We start from the raw sequence: 8,448 nt of genomic DNA, 5'->3' as shown, positions 1-8,448 counted from the left end.
CTTGATTCCTTGACTGATCAAGAATCTATCTGAGCCTTAAATATTCACAAGGACTCTGCCCCCACAGCTCTCTGTATCAAGGAGTTCCAAAAACTCTCAACTCTCTGACAGAAGAAATTCCTCCTTCTCTCAGTCTTAAATTGACACCCTTTATTCTGAAACTATACCCTCTGGTCCTAGAGTCTCCTATGAGAGGAAACATCTTCTCATCATTTGCCCTTCCTTGACCCTTAAAAATTCTATGTGTTTCAATGGGATCACCTCTCATTTTTTCAAACTCCACTGAGTACAGTCCCAAACGGTTTAGCCTTTGTTTATAAGACAATCCCTCCACACCAGAGATTATCATAGTAAACTTTCTCTGAACTGCCTCCAATGAAATATCCTTCCTTAAACATGGGGATCAAAACTGCTCACAGTACTCCCAGAGTACTCCGCAACTACTCACAGATATGATCTCACCAGCACCTTGTACAGTGAAGTAAGCCTTCCCTACTCTTATACGCCAAACCTCTTAAAGTAAGGGCCAACATTTCATTAGCCTTCCTGATTATCTGTTGCATCTGTGTGCTAGCTTTTTGCGTTTCACGCACAAGTAGCCCCAAGTCCCTTTGTACTGCAGCTTTCTATAGTTTTTTTTCCCATTTAAATAATATTCTATTTTGCGTTCTCCTTTCCAAAATGAACAACTTCACATTTTCCCACTTTATACTCCATTTGCTAACATTTTGTCCACTTACTTCAGTTATCTTAGAAACTGTTTGTATCCCTCTTGTAATCTGCCCTTCCACTTGTAGCAGAATATACAGAACAAACCCATTCCAATTAGAAAGAAAAAATCCTGAAGGGAGAACTTACCATCACTCATTAACCAAAGTGCCAGAGAATGGCAACTTGTGCTGTTCTCCTGTATTGAATCATAGAATCCCTACAGTGTGGAAGCAGGCCACCTCAACCCTCTGAAGACCATCCCACCCACCCCCACCCTCCCTACCCTATCTCTGTAACCCTGCATTTCCCATGGCTAACCCACCTAGCCTGCATATCCCTGGACACTATGAGCAATTTTGCCTGGCCAATCTACCTAACCTGCAAACCTTTAGACTGTGGGTGGAAACCAGACCACCCGGAGGAAACCCATGCTGATAAGGGGAGAACGTTCAAAATCCACACAGACAGGTGGCCAAGGTTGGAAGCGAATCTGAGTCCCTGGTGCTGTGAGGCAGTAGTGCTAACCACTGAGCCACCGTGCCGTCCTGTACTCATGTACACGTAACAATAAAATCTAATTCAAATAAAAATAAAACTTGACAAGAAAGCATGTTATTATGCAAAGTGTGTAGCCAATCAGAAGATTCAAAGACTGACAAAAAAAAAGACAGCTAGCCGTAAATATAAAAAAAAAGATTTCTACATGGGTATACAAAACAGTTAGTGAGTTTCGCCCCACAGAAAGCGAGTCCAGGAATTAATAATGGAAAATATAGGGGGACACATCCCAGAAGTAGTTGTAAATGAGGAAGTGGAAGGGCGGGAGGAACTGAAGAAAATTACAATCACCTTACTGAGCAACTTGTTGAAGTTGCAAGCTGAGAAGTCCCAGGGTTCCGATGGACGTTATCCTCAGATCTAAAAATAAGTGGCTAGGAAGAGAGTGGCGCATTGGTTTTTAATTTTCCAAAATGCCCTAAATTTGTGAAAGATTCCATTAGATTGGAAAACAGTGAATGTATCCCCTTCATTCAGAAAGGGACAGAGACTGAAGGTAGGAAATTACAGGGCAGTTAACTCAACGATAATGCTGGAAGCTTTTATTAAAGACATTATGGCAGGGTACTTTGAAAAGTTCAAAGTCAACATAGTTTTGTAAAAAGAAAAAAATGTTTAACCAATTTATTAGAGCTCTTTAAGGAAGTAATATGTGCCATAGATAAAGGGAAGCTAGTGGATATAGAGTCATGGAGTCATAGAGGTTTACAGCATGGAAATAGGGCCCTTCGGCCCAACTTGTTCATGCTTTCCAGTTTTCACAATTAATCTAGTCCCATTTGCCTGCATGTGGTTCATATCCCTCATACCTATCCCATCCATGTACTTGGCCAAATGTTTCTTAAATGACAAAATTGTACTTGCCACCACTACTATCTCTGGCAGCCCTTTCTATTCATTACTGTCTGTGTGAAAAAATTGCCCCTCTGGATCCTTTTTTTTCTCTCCCATCTCACGTTAAACCTATGATTTCTAGACTTCTCTACCAAGGGGAAATGCTGTTGGCTATCTACCTTATCTATGCCTCTCATGATTTTAAAGATCTCTGTAAGTTCGACCTCCAGGGGAAAGAAGTCTCAGCCTTTCCGGCCTCTCCTTATAACTCAAACTTTCCAGTCCAGGTCGCATCCTAGTAAATCAGTAAATGTACTGTGCTTAGATTTACAGAAGGCATTTGACCAGGTGCCACGTCAAAGATATAGAAAAAAATAAAGTTCATGGTGAAGGGAGTAACATATTAGCATGGATAGAAGATCTTATTGAATGGCAGAACAGTTTTAAGGGCCAAATGGCTCGCTCTTTTTAATTGATATGCCTGTAATTCATTGCAAGTGATGCCTTTAAGCAAGTTAACTTTTATGTGCTCATTACAGCCTTGGTTCAAACATGAACAAAAGAGCTGAATTCTAGAAGTGAGTGAGACTGACAGCCCTTGACATCAAAGCTGCATTCAATCGAGTGTGGCATAAAGTAGCCCTTGCACAACTGGAATTAATGGAAATCAGTCCACTGGTTGGAGCCATACCTGGTACACAGAAAGATGACTGTGGTTGTTGGAGGTCAGTCATCTCAGCTCCAGGACATCTTTGCAGGAGTTCTGCAGGGTCATGTCCTAGGCCCAATTACCTTCACTCACTTCATCAAAGACCTTCCCTCCAATATAAGGTCAGAAGTGGCAATGTTTGCTAATGATTGCACAATGTTCATGATTCCTCTGATACTGAAGCAGTACTGTTCAAATGTAACAAGATCTGGAAAATATCTGGGCTTGGGGTGACAAGAGGCAAATAATATTTACACTACATAATGACCATCTTAAATAGGAGACAATCTAACCACCTGGACAGGTGCAGCTTCAACAACATTTAAGATGCTTCACACATTCCAGGACAAAGCAGCCCACTTGATTGGCACAACATGCACAAACATTCACTCCCTTCAACACTGACACTCTGTAGAAGCAGTGCTTATTATTTACAAGATGCACTGCAGAAATTTGCCAAAGATCCAGCACATTCTAAACCCACGACCACTTCCATTGAGAAGGACAAGGACACAGATACATTTGAATTTGAATTTATTGTCATGTGTACTTTTACAAGAAAAATACAATGAAAAGTGTTATAAGTCGCCTTACCATAGTGCCTGTATTAATGATGGAAGTCATAGGTAAATTCATAAGTAATAATAAAAAGTAGATTTGAGACATAAATTCATCACAGTCCGTTTAATGGCTGCTGATTTCGTAGAAAGTCGATCAAAAGATGAAACACACAGTCAGCAAGAGACCATCAATCCATAATGAGAACTCCATGCCAGGACAAAACTGACATGCCCGTCCATTGGAAAAACTGGGCTGAAAGCCTCCGCTGAAGAAAACCACCGCCAGGACAAGACTGCCACCGTGGACAAAGAAACGCCATGCCAGGCCAAAAACATCTGACGAAGAAAACGTCACCAGGAATATACGACTAACCTGGATGAATATGCCATGCCAGGTCATCTGAACGCTGGGCCAGAAGGGTTCACCAGAGATTAAGCCGGACTGCCAACAAGACCTCAACGCTGGGACAAAACTGCCATGTCAGGAGACCGCTCCACAGGTCCGAGACCACTATGCTGGGAAAAGACCGCCACTCTGAACCACCGGAAACCACCCCGTTGCTGGATAAGCCGTTAAATGAAGATAAGATGATTTTTGATGTTTTAATATTAACAATACTAATTGGAAATATTAAAAACAGAGAAAGAAAAAAATTGTAAAAGCCAACGGAATAGATGAGCTACAGGCTCCTGGGCTGAGGAGTCCGCACACCATGCTGCTACTCCATTGCCACCATCTTGAAGACATGGAAACACCACCACCTACAAGTTCCCCTCCGAACTACTCATCATCCTGACTTGGAAATATATCACCATTCCTTCACTATTGCTTGATCAAAATCCTAGAATTCCCTCCCTAATGGCATTATGGGTCTACCTACAGCACGTGGATTGTAGTGGTTCAAAAAGCCTGCTCATCACCACTTTCTCAAGGGCTACAAAGGGATGGCCAATAAAAGCCAGCCAGCGACACCCACATCCCACAAGTGAATATATTAAAAACTTGAGGATGTCCTGCACTGGGAAGGTCATATGAATAAAACAAAGAACAAAGAAGTTAACATTTCGTGTCTAGTGACCCTTCTGTAGAACATTCTGAAGAATCCAGACCTGAAATATTAACTCTGCTTTCTCTCCAGGGATGGCGCCAGACCTGCTGAATTTTTCCAGCAATTTCTGTTTTTGACTGGGAAGGCCATATTGCCCAGACAGAATGGGGTGGAACCCGTCTTAAAGTCTGCTGGCCTTGATGGAATGACGTTTCTACATGGTATTCGTTCGAAAATCCAGGATATTCACCCAGTGAGCAAGGTGATGAGAGCTCGCTATGAGAAAAGAGAATGAGTAATTTGAGCCTTGAGTTTAAAAGAATGAGATAAAATCTTGAAATGCTCAAGGTTCTGAAGGGGCTTTTCAAATATCATCTAGCTGGGAGCATGGAGGTATACTATCAGATAAAGGTTAGATTATTTAGAACCTGAGATGAGGAGAAATGTCTTCACTTAGAAGCTTATGAATAATTGCCTCCAGAGGGTTGTTAATGTTCCATTGTTGAATATACTAAGACTACGATAGACTGATCATCAAGTCTTTGAGGAATCAAAGCAAATGAGCACCAGGTAGAAAAGTAGAGGTGAGGCAGAAGATAAGCCACAATTGAAAAGAAAGGGCCACAATTGAAAAGAAAGGAATCAAACAGGCAAATGGGGCCATATGATCTACTCTTGCTCCTCTTGCTTATGTCCATGACCTCCATACATTACAAAGAATTTTGCAGCCAATAGAGTGCTTTTGAAGCCTGTTGTAACAAAGGAAATGCAGCAGCCAATTTATGTATAACTAGGTCTCACAACAGCAACATGATATTATTCATACAATCTATTTTAGTGATTGCAGCTGACCTGTAATGAGGTTACCCTGTAACAATGATCTTCTAGCTACAGCCATTCTATAATAATTATTTGGTCACTAGTGTTCTTAGACTTCTTTGCCCTACTAGCCCATTCAGTTTCCAGAAGGCCAAAATAATGCACAAAATGGCGTAGTTAGGTCACTGAAATAGTTCAGACATGCTGTTTGTTGTATCAAATGCAGTCACACAATGTGACAACAGTTTTATCTTGGTTGTGTTCAGGTAAATTGTTTCCTTGATAAAACATATCATGATCAGGAATACTCATGGAGAAACTCCACTAGTTTGAGGAAAAATTCAACTTTCTCATCTTTCAACTTTTGAATTGGCTGATGATGATAGAACATTTTGTTTTGATTTAAGGCAAATGCAATTAATCACTCCCCAACTAAATTACTGGTCAGGACACCAAGGACACTCTGCCAGCTCTTCTTTTAAAATAGCACAATAATATCTTTTACATCACTTGAGAAGGCAGACAGGTCCTCAGTTAAATGTTTTGACCCAAAGATGCTATCTCTGATTTGGGTTGAGAAATAAATATTGGCTAACATCCTGGATGAACTCTTGTGTTCTTCAACAAATACTGTGAGAGCTTTTAAACTAACCTGGACAGGAAGCTGGCCCCTGTTTAGCATTCTCATTCAACAGAAAATGCAAACAATATGCCTGTAATATTGCACAGGTACATTAGTCTAGATTATGTGCACAAAGTTCTGGAGTGGATCTCGAACTTTGGACTCAAAGACAATACTCATCTACTGAGAAGTAGCTGGCAAATGATTATTAAATAAAATATGATAAACTGTCTACATTTGGCAGAAGTTAAATATTTACTGAAAATACCTGTAACATACTAGTCAGCAATATAGTTTATGTAATATAGTTAAAGAAATATGGCTGAAATATTGTATCATACTGAATTGTGCTGTCAGTACAAAAACAGGTCATTTGATCCTTCTACTTTATGCCTGCATTTGTGTTCCACATAAAACTCTCCCTGCTTCATCCAACCTTATCAGAATTCCTTCTATTCTTTTCTGTCTCATAGGCTTACCTACATTTAAATGGGAAAATGTAGCTCCCTTAAAAGTTAAAAGGCAAGTACGATGCCCACTGTGCACCTAACACATGGTGATCAGGGAGGTCCTATTTTTGATTGTTGAAATTAGTTGATTTGCCTAGGGGTTACGAATTGAAACAGGGGACACAGTTGAGATTTCTGCTCATTTGCTATTCAGCACTCTCTGGCATGCACTGATACACAGATACCAGCTAAACAACTTGCATTTAGATAGCACCTTTAACAGTTTAATTTTCCAGGATGATAAAATGAAGCCCATCTCGCCCAATACTGTCTCATCCCAACACTTAAAATATCTACAAGAATTGTCTAGGTGGACATATGAAGAATGGTCAATAAGATGGGTGCTCTGGGAGAAAAAGAGACAACAAAAGGGCTTTACCAAATTTTTACATCAAAATGACTTTCAGGCACTTGTTGCTGCTACTCTAAGCTGCCATGAACATGTTTAAATACAAGTGAAAACAGAAGGGATGCTACTGAACATTGAGATTAATGACTAGTTAGGTGTATTTCCCTTTTAAATGGAGCTGACCATATGCAGTGTTTGAAGAATTTTCTCTTCAACATCACACTCCCCTGTGGATTGTGCACACTGCACAAAATAGCTGCAGAGGCCACAATATCTCTGCTCCATCAAGCAACCGCCTTTGAGGAATGCAGTTTACATTTTAATCATTCATTTGGCAATAGTTCAAGGCTTTACTCAGCATTTTCTTCGGTACTGGTGCTGGGATAGAGCTGTTGTTATTAAGAGGATCAAATTCTCTTTGGTTAGTTTTTAAGTAGCGACCTGCCCATTTCTGAGACAAAGAAATGAAATTGCAATTTAGCATGTGCTGTTTCTACTCCCCCCAGAACTCAGTTTCTTCATTGCATTACCAAGAAAAAAATACTATTCCTCATGCATTTCCTTCCTTTATTCACAAGAGTTGTTTGCCTACATTAAGAATTTCTCAATCAATTTGCTCTAGAATACCAAGAGGGGCAGAGGAATTAAGTGACCTTAGAGTGAATGTCCACAGATCACTAAAGGTAGCACGGCAGGTTGATAAAGTGGTTAAGATGACATAGAATTAGAATTCTTTGCGGAAGAAATGAGCAAGTTAGAGAAAAGAGAGCTAGTGGATATGATCTATTTGAATTTCCAGAAGACCTTTGATAAGGTGCTACATAGGAAGTTGCTGAATAAGAGCCCATGGTGTTCTGAGGAAGGGTCACCAGACCCAAAACGTTAACTCTGATTTTTTTCTTCACAGATGATGTCAGACCTGCTGAGCTTTTCCAACAACTTGTTTTTGTTTCTGATTTACAGTATCCACAGTTCTTTTGGTTTTTCCTTAAATAAAGGATTGGCTGACTGACAGAAGGCAGAAAGTGGGGATAAATGTGTCTTTTTCAGGATGGCAGCTGCTGATTAGTGGAATTCTGCAGGGGTCCATGTTGGGACCACAACAATTCAGGTTATACATTAATGATTTGGATAAAGGAACCGAGGGCATTGTTGTTAAATCTGCAGATTACACAAAGATAGGTGGAGGGACAGGTAGTGTTGAGGAAGTGAGGAGGCTGCAAAAGGACTTGGACAGCCGAGGAGAGTAGGCAAAGTGGCTGATAGAATATAATACAGGAAAATGTGAAGTTATGCACTTTGGTAGGAAGAATAGAGGCATAAACTATTTCCAAATGGGGAAAGGCTTTGGCGATCTAAAGCACAAAGGAACTTTGGAGTCGTGGTTGAGGATTCTCTTAAGGTTAACGTGGAGGTTCAGTTGGCAGTTAGGAAGGCAAATGCAAAGTTCGCATTCATTTCAAAAGGGCTAGAATACAACAGCAGAAAAGTATTGCTGGGGTTGTATAAGGGCCTGGTCAGACTGCATTTGGAATATTGTGAGCAGTTATGGGCCCTGAATCTAAGGAAGTTCTGAGTTCAGCAGAATGGAGGCGGGGGGAGGTGGTGGTGGGGAGGGAAGTTGAGGAAATCTATTGAGGTACATAAAATGTTGAAGGGGATAAGGTGGACATTGAATAAATGTTCCCCCTGGTGGGACAGTTTGAACAAGAGGTCACAGATTTGAAT

At 40.6% G+C, this 8,448-nt stretch overlaps 1 protein-coding gene across 2 annotated transcripts in view; it reads right to left on the bottom strand.

The window, feature by feature from the left end:
- Positions 1-8,448, bottom strand: part of odf2a (outer dense fiber of sperm tails 2a) — a 143,885-nt gene that overhangs the window by 25,258 nt on the left and 110,179 nt on the right. The gene's annotated exons all lie outside the window — the stretch shown is intronic.

This window comes from Rhincodon typus, chromosome 28 (assembly GCF_021869965.1).
Source record: "Rhincodon typus isolate 14 chromosome 28, sRhiTyp1.1, whole genome shotgun sequence".
NCBI classification, from domain to species: Eukaryota; Metazoa; Chordata; class Chondrichthyes; order Orectolobiformes; family Rhincodontidae; genus Rhincodon; species Rhincodon typus.
The sequence above is the reverse complement of the archived record's forward strand: the minus strand, read 5'-3'. Positions and strand labels throughout refer to the sequence as shown.